Consider the following 14,487-nt stretch of genomic DNA (forward strand, 5'->3'; position numbering starts at 1 on the left):
CAGCATACTCCGAAAAGAACCTAATTGGTATACAGTCTGGACCAGAAGACGCTTTTATTAAGTGATTTGAGTTGCTTCACTACTCCCAGGATATTTATTTCTATGTTACTCATGTTGGCAGCTGCTCTCGATTCGAATTCTGGAATATTTACTTCGTCTTCTTTTGTGAAGGCATTTCGTCAGGCTGTGTTTAGTAAATCTGGTTTGGCGGCACTGTCAAATGTAATAATTGCTGGGTATAGAACTCAGGACCTTATCGTCGTACGTAATTACGAACAGTATACGCTACCCCTACACCACAGCTACCTATTAAACCATAACTGTTAACGCAACACGCATCAAGAACCGCACTTGCGATCTCGCAGTCAAAGTGTTCATTTAGAATGAAATTTTCACTCTACAGCGGAGTGTACGCTGATATGAAATTTCCTGGCAGATTAAAACTGTGTGCCGGACCGAGACTCGAACTCGGGACCTTTACCTTTCGCGGGCAAGTGCTCTACCAACTGAGCTACCGAAGCATGACTCACGCCCCGTCCTCACAGCTTTACTTCTGCCAGTACCTCGTCTCCTACCTTCAAAACTTTACAGAAGCTCTCCTGCGAACCATGCAGAACTAGCACTCCCGAAAGAAAGGATATTACGGAGACATGGCTTAGCCACAGTCTGGGTGATGTTTCTAGAATGAAATTTTCACTCTACAGCGGAGTGTGCGCTGATACGAAATTCCTGGCAGATTAAAACTGTGTGCCGGACCGAGACTCGAACTCGGGACCTTTGACCTTTCGCGGTCAAGTCCTCTACCAACTGAGCTACCCAAGCACGACTCACGCCCCGTCCTCACAGCTTTAATTCAGCCAGTACCTCGTCTCCTACCTTCCAAACTTTGCAGAAACTCTCCCTCGGTGGTATTTCCGGACGTCGGTGCCACTGCAGCCGCAGCTTAAGAGCACACTGATCACTATATCTGCCGCAGTGTATTCCGAAACAGCGGTCCCGCAGTGCTACGGGACCCGTGCAATCGCCGGGTTGCGTGTGCAGACTTACAGAGTTTCCTAGTACGGCGCGAGGGCAGAGCCGGGCGACCGTGCTTGCAAGGTCACCGCCCTGCCTTCCCAGCGACGCGTCGCAGCACCGTGATCAGGCTCCAGCCGACGGGGGACTTCCCCGCCTCCGGTGCCGTCCCGCGAACTCGAGGTGGGGAGGGCTCACACGTGCCACCACCATATAAACCCCGGACCCTCCTGTTGAGGCATCAGTCCGCTGCAGCCAGCTGGAACCTCTGCGGAAGCGACAGCCAGCCTATACAGCCCTCTCAGGTATGAACTGCGATTTAACTATCTTTCTGTTTTACAACTCAACCGGCGCGCTGAACTGCTTTCGCGTATCTCAAGATCCATCGCATAAAGCAAATAATCGTACTTTCGATTGATTCCTGCGCCAGTCTATTCGTCTCGCCAACAACAGCACCGTGGTATGCTCTGTTATGTCTTTCTGTCCGTAATTATTGGTTTCCCTCTCTGCTGCTAAAATGTAAACGTGACACGTCCAGGTAAATAAACAACAAACTGTTCGAAATAATCGAATAATTTAACTGCCTTTTTACCACATTACAAATTCCATTCGCAACTGTACTTTCATGGTACACGTACTGGAATACACGTAAAGCTTCATAACATATTCCGATTACCTTATAGCGTCTTCACTGCGTCACTGTACATCTGGAAGTCACAGGTTCATCAGGCTTTTCTGTTATCATGTGAGGATATTTACTGCGAATCAACGTGCCAGAAACGGTTGAACTGTAAAATCTGTTGATATCTTTTGTATACGTCTCAGTGAATTGGCTCCCACGTATTTAACATACACAGCTTTCAAAGATGATACCCCAACCAAACTGCATGGATATTTCAGTGACTCAGAGATAATATGTAACTTTTTTTACTTACTTATGGCTTCTAGCATGCATACTTTTTCGGCATCACAATTTAAAAGGATTTACAGAAATATCGAAGTAATATTCAGGGCACGCATTCTTAAATTTTCCTTCAAACTGAAATTGTTATTTAGAGGGTCATTCAGGTGCCCCTACCTATAGGGTTTCTGCAGCATACAAGTAAGATTTTTATGTTCTCTCCCTCGCTACATGCAGACTAATAGTCCAACAGCAAAGAAATGAACTGCATCTTTTTGTAGGAAATTTAATATAACTAAATTTTGTACTGTGGTACGTTTTCATTAGAGGCCGCAGCTTTCGAATTGCTCGAGAAAAACCCACAAAACCAACCTTCAAATGTGTTTTTCTTGAATAACTCGAAAACTGTGGCCTCCAGGGAGAACGTATCCCACTAAAAAATTTTACTACATTACATTTTCTACAAAAAAGTCCTGCGCACTTTTTCTGTAGGACTAATAGTTCGTGCGCAGACAGAGAGAGAATAAGAATAAGAGTATGGAATTTGAAGGTGTTGCGGGTTACATAAAACCCATTGGTAAGGGCAGCTGAATCCCCTGTATATTCGCTTACACTACTAGATACAAGTTTACCGTTAACCCTTGTTTGTATTAAAACATTTAATTGTATGCTTCATTTAATTTCAACGTCCACCATTCCTTTTTATGTTATATGGTGCTATAAACCTGGTTATGGTGTCATATCCACTCCTGATTTTATTTCATGGTACTGAGATATCGCAATGTGGCAGGCAGTGACCGAATCTCGAAAGCTCCCTTATAAATTCGACATTGCTTTTCTCATAGCGCCTGCACTGAAACAGCATGTGATTTAGACCATTAACTGGTTCGTCGTCGTCCGCAGCTCGTGGTCGTGCGGTAGCGTTCTAGCTTCGCGCGCCCGGTTTCCCGGGTTCGATTCCCGGCGGGGTCAGGGATTTTCTCTGCCTCGTGATGACTGGGTGTTGTGTGATGTCATTAGGTTAGTTAGGTTTAAGTAGTTCTAAGTTCTATGGGACTGATGACCATAGATGTTAAGTCCCATAGTGCTCTGAGCCATTTGAACCATTTTTGATTCGTCGTCGCATTGACAGTACTGTATCTCCAGCACGAAGATTTTATGTAAGTGGATGCGAGAAGATCCAGAACTGAGTCGTATTCTCATTCCTTGAGTTTGAGAACTTTAAAAACCATCTCTGTCTTGATATGAATGGCTTTATACTTGCATAGCTTTCATCTCTTGTTTTTTGACTTTCGTTAAATTGTTCCTGTTACGAGAGAACTGCTTGTTGTTTTATTTTCAGCATGTAATCTGTGTATGGGAGTTTCATGTCTTCTGCTGCTAATTCCATCTACGCTAGTCCATATCCTTTGTCCTTGTATGTAATGCTACAGTGAGTTTAATCTATATGAATTCTGTAATTTGACCAGTTGTCTTTGCCTGGTGGCAGCGATCTACTACGTCCAGGATGTATTTACCAGTTATCTTGTACTTACTTCTGTAACTACTTGATTTCAGAACGCTTTCTAAGTCTGTGATTATTACTTAACCGTTTCAGGATTTTCAGGGATATGTTGTGATTTACTGCCACCATAACTTACACGTTATACAATACAACATATTACTTAAATAAATTTTCCACTAAAATATTCTAAGGAAAAATAATAATATCGTCTGCTCTTGTCAATGGTTGAAATGTAACCTCAACATCGATATTCCACGTTAAAAAAATAATGTTTTTACGTTAGCAAAATACTGATGTTCATATAATACTAATGATGTTTCAGTTCAGCACAGACAATTACCGTCACATCTCCTCAAATGACACCGCATGAAAATCAAGCACTATCGTCCTTTCTATTGATCTTTGTATTGATTCTATAGTATGGTTACCTCTTTCCCATAGTCCTGTGTCTGTCCCCTCACAAACACTAGCAATGAGCAATGCCTTCCAAAACTGTTGATCCCCCTTTTTCCTTTCTTTTTTTCCTTTTTTTTTTTTTTTTTTTTTTTTTTTTTTTTTTTTTTTTGCTGTGGTGAGGTCTTATGGGACCAAACTACTGGGGTCATCGGTCCCTAAGCTCATACACTACTTAATCTAACTTACGCTAAAGACAACACACACACACTCAGGACCGAGGGAGGACTCGAACCTCCGACGGGCGAGCCGCACGGACCGTGACAAGGCTCCCTAGACCGCTCGGATACCCAGTGCGGCCTTCAGATTAGATTAGACATACTTTTGGTTCCATAGACTCATAGTATGGATGTAAAACATTCATGGGGTCACTTCGTGATGATGTTACAAACATTCTGGGATGATGGAGAAGGGTGAATGTGTCAAATGGAACAAAAAGTAAGTGAACTGCAAAGGAGACAGGGATTTCTGGTCAGTGAGTACGGAGTAATATCAACAGTAACAGAATACCTTATAACAGGAGTTGGATTAGTTATGAATAGGAAGATAGGGCAGAGTTGAACACTTCAGTGATAGGGTTTTCCTCATCAGATCGACAACAACTCAACACAGACAACAGTAGTAGAGGTATACATGCCGACGACGCAAGGAGAAGATGAAGACATCTAGAAAATATATGAGGATACTGAACGGGTAATTCAGTACGTAAAGGGAGATGAAAATCTTATAGTCATGGGGGATTGGCACGTGGTTGCAGGGGAAAAAATAGAAGAAGGGGTTACGGGATAGTATGTGCGTGGTAGTAGGAATGAGAAAGGATAGAGACGAATTGAGTTTGGCAGTAAATTTCAGCTAGTAATAGCGAATATTCGTTCGAGAATCGCAAGAGGAGGTATACTACGAAAAGGCCGGAAGGTAAGGAAAGATTTCAGTTAGGTCGCGTCATGGTCACGCAGAAATTCCAAAATCCGATACCGGATTGTAAGGCGCACCCTGGAGCAGATATAGACGCAGCTCACAATTTAGTAATGATGAAGAGTAGGCTGAAATTCGAGAGACCAGTCAGGAAGAATTAATGCGGAAAGAAGTGGGACACGAAATTTCTAAGGAATAAAGAGATACACTTCAAGTTCTCTGAGGATGTAGATACTGCAATAGTGAATAGCTCAGTAGAGTTCAGTTGAAGAGGAATATATATCTCTAAATAGGACAATCAGAGAAGCTGGAAACATAAACACAGGTAAAAGGATGGTAATCCGAGGGAACTATGGGTGACAGAAGAAATATTTAGACTGATCGACGACAAGAGGAAGTACAAAACGTTCAGGGAAATCCACGAATATAGAAATGCAAGCCACATAGAAATGAAGTAAGTAGGAAGTGCTGGGAAGCTAAGGCAAACTGGTTGCATGAAAAGTGTAAAGAAATCGGAAAAGAAATGATTGTCAGAAGGACTGACTCAGCATATAGAAAGTCAAAACAACCTTCGGTGAGATTAAAAGCAAGAGCGGTAACATTAAGATTGCAATGGGAATTTTACTGTCAAATGCAGAAGAGACAATAGGTAGGTGGAAAGAGTACACTGAAAGCCTCTTTGAGGGGGGTCTTGTGTGATGACGTGATAGACGAAGAAACAGGAGTCGATAGCGAAGAGGTAGGGGATCCAGTATTAGAGTCAGAATTTAAGAGCTTTGCAAGACTTAAGGTCAAATAAGGCTAACGGGATATATAACATTCCATCGGAATTTCTAAAATCATTGGGAGAAGTGGCAATAAAATGGTTATTCTCTTTCGTATGTAGGATGTATGAGACTGGCGATATACTACATACGTAACGTCCTTAATAGATTGTGGACAGTTGGGAATGTGGGTCTCACGGGAAGCGTGCAAGCGACAAGTCCCTCCAGTAGCGATATTCGTCTGTGTCCTCGGTGACTCAGATGGATAGAGCGTCTGCCATGTAAGCAGGAGATCCCGAGTTCGAGTCCCGGTCGGGGCACACATTTTCAGCTGCCCCCATCGAGGTATATCAACAACACCTGTCGGCAGCTGAGAGTTTCAATTAATTATCATTTATTCCAGAGAAGCTGCACGGTCATCAATGGTATCTGTTCTTTCGAGAACAGTTACTATATTCAGAGACTATATTGGTCTCATACAGATATGATTTTATGTATATAAACAGAAGCCACGAGTGAAAATTTGTAGCAAAGCCAGGAATCGAACCGAGGTCTCCCGCTTACTAGGCTGGTGCGTTAGCCACTAAGCCACCTTGGCACAGCAGTTTATACAACAGCGCGGATTACCCCGGCACGCCTCTCTCCTCGATCTAAATTTTCACTGCCGCCTCAGCCAACTTTAAATTCCCCCCTTACACACGAACAGAATTGACGACGCTCTCCATGTTCTGGAATAGTATGTCAGTCTCGAACGCAAATAGGGGTTCTCGAATAGCAGCTCACCATCAAATGTAAATGGGAGATCCAGCCTGAAACCCAGGCAAAGGTACTTATACAAATGGAATGACATAGCTTTAGAGACTTTACTGGTCTCATGCTGTATGAGAGCAGTGACGTCTCTAAAGTTGAATCATTTCATTTGTAGAAGACCCTTCGCCTGTATTCCACGCTGGGTCCCTCATTTACGCTCGATGTTGAGATGCTATTCCAGAAGATGGAGAACCTCGGTAATTCAGTTCGTGTGCGTTTGTGTGTAAGGGGGAATTTAAAGTAGGCTGGGACTGCAGTGAGGATTTGGATCGAGGAGAGAGGCTTGGCAGGCTAATCCTTGCAGTTGTGTGAATCGCTGTGTAAGGTGGCTTATTGGCTAACGCACCTGTCTAGTAAACTGGAGACCCGGGTTCAATTCCCGGTCTTGGCACATGTTAACAGTCGTCGTTTCAGTCTATATACTCGTACATAAAAAATACCATCAAACTTTCGGAAAAACATTATTTACACAGTTCCGAAGACTGTAAGCGCCGACAAACGTGAGAATTATCGCACAACCAGCTTAACAGCTTACGCATCCAAATTGCTGCCAAGAATAATATACAGAAGAATGGGAAAGAAAATGGAGAATCTGTTAGATGACAGTCAATTTGGCTTTAGGAAAATTAAAGGTGCCAGATAGTCAGTTCAGACGCTGCAATTGATATTCGTAGCAAAACTGAAGAAAAACCAAAACACGGTCGTAGGACTTACTGACCTGTGAAAAGGTGTAAAATGGTGTAGGACGTCTGAGAAAAACAGGGTGAGCTGTAAGGAAAGACAGGCGATATACAATATGTACAAGAAACAAAAGAGAAGAATAAGAGTGGAAGATGAAGAACGATCGGATTAAAAAGGGTGTAAGAGAGCATAGTCTTTCGCCCCTACTGTTCAGTTTCTACATCAAAGAATCAATGATGGAAATAAAATTAAAGGCACAAAAGTGGGATTAAAATCCAAGGTGAAAGGATATCAAAGACAAGTTTCACTGATGACATTGCTAAACTCAGTGAAAGTGAAGAAGAATTACAGGATCTGTCGCCGGCCAGTGTGGCCGAGCGGTTCTAGGCGCTTCAGTCTGGAGCCGCGCGACCGCTACGGTCGCAGGTTCGAATCCTGCCTCGGGCATGGATGTGTGTGATGTCCTTAGGTTAGTTAGGTTTAAGTAGTTCTAAGTTCTAGGGGACTGATGACCTCAGATGTTAAGTCCCATAGTGCTCAGAGCCATTTGAACCATTTTTACAGGATCTGTCGAATGGAGTGAACGGTCGAATGAGTGCAGAATATGGATTTAGAATAAATCAAATAATGGCGACAGTAATGAGAAGTTACAAAAATCGGAATACCGAGAAACTTAACTTCAGAATTGGGGATCACGAAGTAGATGAAGTGCTACTTAGGAAGCAAAATACTCCACGATGGACGGAGCAAAGAGGACAAAAAAAGCAGACTAACAATGGCAAAAATGGCATTCCCGGCCAAGAGAAATCTATTAGAGTCAAACATAGGTATCAATTTGAGTCAAAAGTTTCTGAGACTGTACGTTTGGAGCATTGTATGGTAGTGAAACATGGACTGTGGGAAAACCGGAACAGAAGAGTATCGAAGCATTTTAAATGTGGTGCTACAGAAGAATGCTGAATATTTGGTAGACTGCTAAGATAAGGAATGAGGAGGTTCTCCCCAGAATCGCCATGGAGAGGAAACATGGAAAGCACTGACAGGATGATTGGACATCTGTTTAGGCCTCAGGGAATAACTTCCGTATTGCTAGAAGGAGCTATAGAGGGTAAAATCTGTAGAGCAAGACAGATATTGGAATAGATCCAGCAAATAATTGAGGACTTAGGTAGCAAGTGCTACTCTGAGACGAAAGATTGGCTCACAACAAACCAGTCAGAATACTGATAACTCAGCAGTCTACGGTGGTATACAGTTACTGCAAAAAGGTGGGAATTTAAGGAGATGGGACCTGTATAAACTGACAGAACCAGAGGTTGTAGAGAGTTTCAGGGAGAGCATTAGGGAACGATTGACAAGAATGGGAGAAAGAAATACAGTAGAAGAAGAATGGGTAGCTTTGAGAGATGAAATAGTGAAGGCAGCAGAGGATAAAGTAGGTAAAAAGACGGGGGCTAATAGAAATCCTTGGGTAACAGAAGAGATACTGAATTTAGTTGATGAAAGGAGAAACTACAAAAATGCAGTAAATGAAGAAGGCAAAAAGGAATACAAACGTCTCACAAATAATATCGACAGGAAGTGCAAAATGGCTAAGCAGGGATGGCTAGACGACAAATGTGAGGATGTAGAGGTGTATATCACTAGGGGTAAGATAGATAATGCCTACAGGAAAATTAAAGAGATCTTTGGAAAAAAAGAGAACCATTTGCATGAATATCAAGAGCTCAGATGAAAACCCAGTTCTAAGCAAGGAAGGGAAAGCAGAAAGGTGGAAGGAGTATATACAGAGTCTATACAAGGACGATATTCTTGAGGACAATATTATGGAAATGGAAGAGGCTGTAGATGAAGATGAAATGGGAGATATGATACTGCGTGAAGAGTTTGACAGAGCAATGAAAGACCTAAGTCGAAACAGGGCCCCGGGAGTAGACAACATTCCATTAGAACTACTGACAGCCTTGGGAGAGTCAGCCCTGACAAAACTCTGCCATCTGGTGAGCAAGATATATGAGACAGGCGAAATACCCTCAGACTTCAAAAGCAATATAATAATTCCAATCCCAAAGAAAGCAGGTGTTGACAGATGTGAAAGTTACCGAACTATCAGTTTAATAAGCCACGGCTGCAAAATACTAACACAAATTCTTTACAGACGAATGTAAAAACTGGTAGAAGCCGACCTCGGGGAAGATCAGTTGGAACACGTGAGGCAACACTGACCATACGACTTATCTTAGAAAATAGACTAAGGAAAGGCAAACCTACTTTTCTAGCATTTGTAGACAAAGAGAAAGCTTTTGACAATGTTGACTGGAATGCTCTATTTCAAATTCTGAAGGTGGCAGGGGTAAAATACAGGGAGTGAGAGGTTATGTGCAATTTGTACAGAAACCAGATGGCGGTTATAAGAGTCGAGGGGAATGAAAGGGAAGCAGTGATTGGGAAGGGAGTGAGACAGGGTTGTAGCCTATCCCCGATGTTATTCAATCCGTGTATTGAGTAAGCAGTAAAGGAAACAAAAGAGATATTCGGAGTAGGTATTAAAATCGATGGAGAAGACATAAAAACTTTGAGGTTCGCCGATGACATTGTAATTCTGTCAGAGACAGCAAAGCACCTGGAAGAGCAGTTGAACGAAATGGACAGTCTTGAAAGGAGGATATGAGATGAACATCAACAAAAGCAAAACGAGGATAATGGAATGTAGTCGAATTAAATCTGGTGATGCTGAGGGTATTAGATGAGTAAATGAGACGCTTAAAGTGGTAAATGAGTTTCGCTATTTGGGGAGCAAAATAACTGATGATGGTCGAAGTAGAGAGGATATAAAATGTAGACTGGCAATGGCAAGGAAAGCGTTTCTGAAAAAGAGAAATTTGGTAACATCGAGTATAGATTTAAGAGTCAGGAAGACGTTTCTAAAAGTATTTGTCTGGAGTGTAGCCATGTATGGAAGTGAAACATGGACGATAAATAGTTTGGACAAGAAGAGAATAGAAGCTTTCGAAATGTGGTGCTACGGAAGAATGCTGAAGATTAGATAGGTAGATCACATGACTAATGAGGAGGTATTGAATACAATTGGGGAGTAGAGAAATTTGTGGCACAACTTGACAAGAAGAAGGGATCGATTGGTAGGGCATATTCTGAGGCATCAAGGGATCACCAATTTAGTACTGGAGGGCAGCGTGGAGGGTAATAATGGTAGAGGAAGACCAAGCGATGAATACACTAAACAGATTCAGAAGGATGTAGGTTGCAGTATGTGCTGGAAGATGAAGAAGCTTGCACAGGATAGAGTAGCATGGAGAGCTGCATCAAACCAGTCTCTGGACTGAAGACCACAACAACAACAACAGTTACTGTAAATAAACTTCTAAAGAAAGAGAAACTGTTGCGTAATAGGCATGAAACAAATCCTAGGGTTACAGATCGAGAGACGCTGAAAGAAACGCAGATGGTTTTCAAGAGGGCAATGCGTGGAGCCTTCAGTGACTATATATTCAGCATATCATCGAAGGACTTCTCACAAAAGCCAAACAAAATTCTTGGTCATATGCATAAATGCTGAGCTCAGTTTTCAAGTGTTCCTTTACATAGGAAAATCCGTGGGTGTTGCCACTATTTAATTATCGCAGCACTGCAATGATGAGTGAAATACAGGATGGTCGGAAACAGTCTGAAAAATTTTTAAGGGTGCTGCAGGTATGTTGTGGTGAGAAATAAATGCTGCAAAAAATTCGATACGTTGCGCTGTATCCGACATACTTAGCATTGAAGTTTTCCAACCAGGTCGTGCTCACGCAAACTCAAGATACAACTGGTGACAGTTGTTGTCATTGCATAGATGACAGAGCACTTGACCGCTCACCCTTTGGTTCGGGTTCAATCCTCACTACCGTCCCATGTCTAGTTTTTGTATCGCTATCTTGTTTCGTTTTAGAAAACCAACGAAGAAAACGTTTGGTGACACCGCGTCTGCCAGGTCGCTTGAACTTGCCCGCGCAACTGCTTGATTGACTAACTTCACTGCTAATTAACTCAGGATTGGCGAATATTTCCTCAGCACAACCCACGCCGCAACAAACTTACGAACTTTTCTGATCACCCTAGACACTAGTGTATTGGTGTCGGGAAATAGCTGAAATCGTAACAAAGATCCAGAGCTGTAAGGAATCCTTATCAGGTTCAGTACCTAATTTATGGTTCAGTTAACCGGTCTTTTAACGATAATCTACCACAAATACTTAGAACGAATAACCTTGCCAATAGTTGGAAAAAATTACAAGTCACACCACTCTACAAGCAGAGTAGTAGAAGTGATCCAGAAAACTACCGTCGAATATTCTTGACATCCATTTGTTGTAGAATATTAAAAAATATTTTGAGCTCAATTGTAATGAGGTATATCGGAGAAAAGGATCTTCTCCATGGCAGCAAGCATGGGTTCCGGAAACATCGATCATGTGAAACCTAACTCACATTTGTTTCACGTGACGTACTGAAAGCTATCGATCAAAGCAGTCAGGTAGGTACAGTAAATTTCGATTTCCCAAAAGCATTAGCCTCCGTACCACATCTACGCTTATTTTCAAAAGCACGATCGTATACAATACCAAGCGAAATTTGTGGAGGAACTGACATTTACTTGGTAAGGAGGAAGCAGCAATTTATCTTTACTGGGAGAGTCATCGATATATGTAGAAGTAACGTCAGGTGTGTTCAAGGAGCCGGCCGGGGTGGCCGAGCGGTTCTAGGCGCTACAGTCTGGAGCCGCGCGACCGCTACGGTCGCAGGTTCGGATCCTGCCTCGGGCATGGATGTGTGTGATGTCCTTAGGTTAGTTAGGTTTAAGTAGTTCTAAGATCTAAGGGACTGATGACCTCAGAAGTTAAATCCCATAGTGCTCAGAGCCATTTGAACCATTTTTTGTGATCAAGGAAAGTACTTTCGGACCTTCGTTGTTCATGTTGTATACTAAATGGTTCAAATAGCTCTAAGCGCTATGGGACTGAACATCTGAGGTCATCAGTCCCCTAGACTTAGAACTACTTAAACCTAACTTACCTAAGGACGGCACACACATCCATGCCCGAGGCAGGACCCGAACCTGCGACTGTAGCAGCAGCGCGGTTCCAGACTGAAGCGCCTAGAAGCGCTCGGCCACAGCGGCCGGCTGTTGTATACTATTGACGTTGTAGACAACATTAACAGTAAGCTACCGTCTGAAAAACGCCCCACAAATATTCCGTGCACTTCACGAAACGAAAAAAACGCACAATGCTACGACTGCTATATGAACGAGTCACAATTGGAATAGGACAACTTATACAAACACCTTAAAGTAACAGTTTTTAGGGTTACGAAACTAAATTCTCTCATTGGATGTAAATCAGACATTTCTTCTTTGGTGTGTGTGTGTGTGTGTGTGTGTGTGTGTGTGTGTGTGTGTGTGTGTGTGCGTGTCCAGTTGTCAAAATGTCGGAGTATACAGACAATATGTTTGTCACCTGTTAAGCTCACATTTGATATTACTCTTTGTTAATCTGATGTCCTTTGTAGTTTTTAGAAGTACTGGATACATTCTGCATGCTGCAATCACAATTTTGTCATCTCAGCTCACTAGTACTGAATCGATTAAATACAGAAAATTTACGGCCGCCAGTGTTACATCTCCACGTACTGCCATCTAAAGCAGTGAAACAGTACTGCAGGACAACAGTTCTACAACATCAGTTTGCGAATGGCAAGCTTCATTTCGCAACGCTGTATTCCAGTTGTATGCTGCAATAAGTTTCTGGTCCATCGCGGACAGTATATTCTTGTGTCACTTCTGTACTGCCTATAAAGCTCCTATAAAGGTACGAGGAAACGAAATGAAACTGGGATGAATGTGATGTTACCGCTGTGATTACTAAATCGAGTCAAATTTACAAAGAACTTGTCAGTATCAGCCCGCTTACCGGTATCAAGTTCCTCCCCCCTCTGACCTGAATGAGTGAATTGAAGCCCTCGTTTTCTCTCTTGTGGCAAACGCCGCAACTGTCATAACTGGTCCTTAATATCCTGGACGTTAGCACTGCGGCAGAGTTGATGTTCGAACTGGTCCCACCCATGTTCTATCAGGAACAGATCTTGGGACATTTTTGCACTGTAATACTTCAGCATCTCGCAGACAGATCATATAGACACCTGCTATATGTGGACGAACGTTGTCCTGTTGTAAAATGGCATCACGACTCTGTCGCATAGCAAGTAACAGTTGACGATGCAGAATGTCAGTGACGTTCCGTTGCGCCTTGGGAGTTCCCTTGTTCGTTACCAGCCGTGGTCTGAAGTCATACCCGGTGGCTTCCCGAACCATGACGCCAAGAATAATACCGCTGTGCCTCTCCAAAGCCTTGCAAGAATGGGGGACGTCTCCTCACGTCGCCGCCATTCTCGCCGACGATGACCGTCTGGGATTGTGCAGAACGGCGATTTCATCGTTGAACACAATAAGACTCCACCCATCAACACTCTGTGCATCGCGGTCACGATACCACATCAAATGCAACCGCGTGTGGTGTTGTGTTAACGGTAGCCTACGCATTGCACGGTAATTACTTGTCCGGCTGCTGGGAATCCGTTTCTTGTTCTCGGGTGGCAGGCGCAGATCAGAAGGCGAGTGTCCCCCTCTCTCGAAGTCAGACGTGGTCGATAGAAACGCAGATAACGAGTTGCCTAAGTCTCCCAACTAACCCACCAACTGGCCAGGTCACATCATTACGCACCACAAATTTGGATATTTCGCGATTCGACCATCCGGCCAAATGGAGACCCGAAATGTGGTCACTTTCAAACTCCTTCAGGTGTTAACGCTGTCTCAAAGGAGTACGCGGTATCGCTGTGTCCTTCCCATTAGTCGCTGGGACCTGACATTGTTCACGCCCTTAAATTCTCAACCACATCTGGTAACAATAGTGGCGGCTGTTCTGCCTGTCACAGAGGACTGCAACACTAATCATTTACACACTGGCCACTTGTGTCGATATGTACGAAGTTACACTGATACCCGATAGTTCACCTTCTTCGTCAGCTACTGTACTTCTGTAACCATCCAGTATCAAGTGCGTATTCATCGCGATGCATTTTCTTGTCTCAATCGCTTCTGTTTGAGAATGCGCGTGACATGCCACCATGTAAATCAGATTTGGTTCAGATAAAGCACCGTATAAATGGAGTTTGAAATGCGTTTTGATAGGCAACTCCTTCTGCTCGATAGATATCTGAACAGGGACTTTCAGATCAGCTGAAGTAAAAATGTCTGTTAGATTTCAGTTTTGACAGCACTTGGTCACAATAGTCAAGATTAGGTATTTTGTGTATGATAAATTTATTAAAAGTGCATAACTACCTTTCATTCTAATAGTATATTAATTCTGTAAATATTAGCGGTT

General features: G+C 42.9%; 1 protein-coding gene across 1 annotated transcript in view; it reads left to right on the top strand.

The window, feature by feature from the left end:
* Positions 1 to 1,240: 1,240 nt before the first annotated feature.
* The window catches only part of LOC126101614 (vanin-like protein 3), a 160,831-nt gene continuing 147,584 nt past the window's right edge, over positions 1,241 to 14,487 (top strand). Inside the window, exon 1 of the mRNA XM_049912296.1 lies at positions 1,241 to 1,319. The gene's annotated coding sequence lies outside the window, so the exon portion shown is untranslated. The remainder of the gene's footprint in view (positions 1,320 to 14,487) is intronic.

This window comes from Schistocerca cancellata, chromosome 9, assembly GCF_023864275.1.
Source record: "Schistocerca cancellata isolate TAMUIC-IGC-003103 chromosome 9, iqSchCanc2.1, whole genome shotgun sequence".
Classification (NCBI taxonomy): domain Eukaryota; kingdom Metazoa; phylum Arthropoda; class Insecta; order Orthoptera; family Acrididae; genus Schistocerca; species Schistocerca cancellata.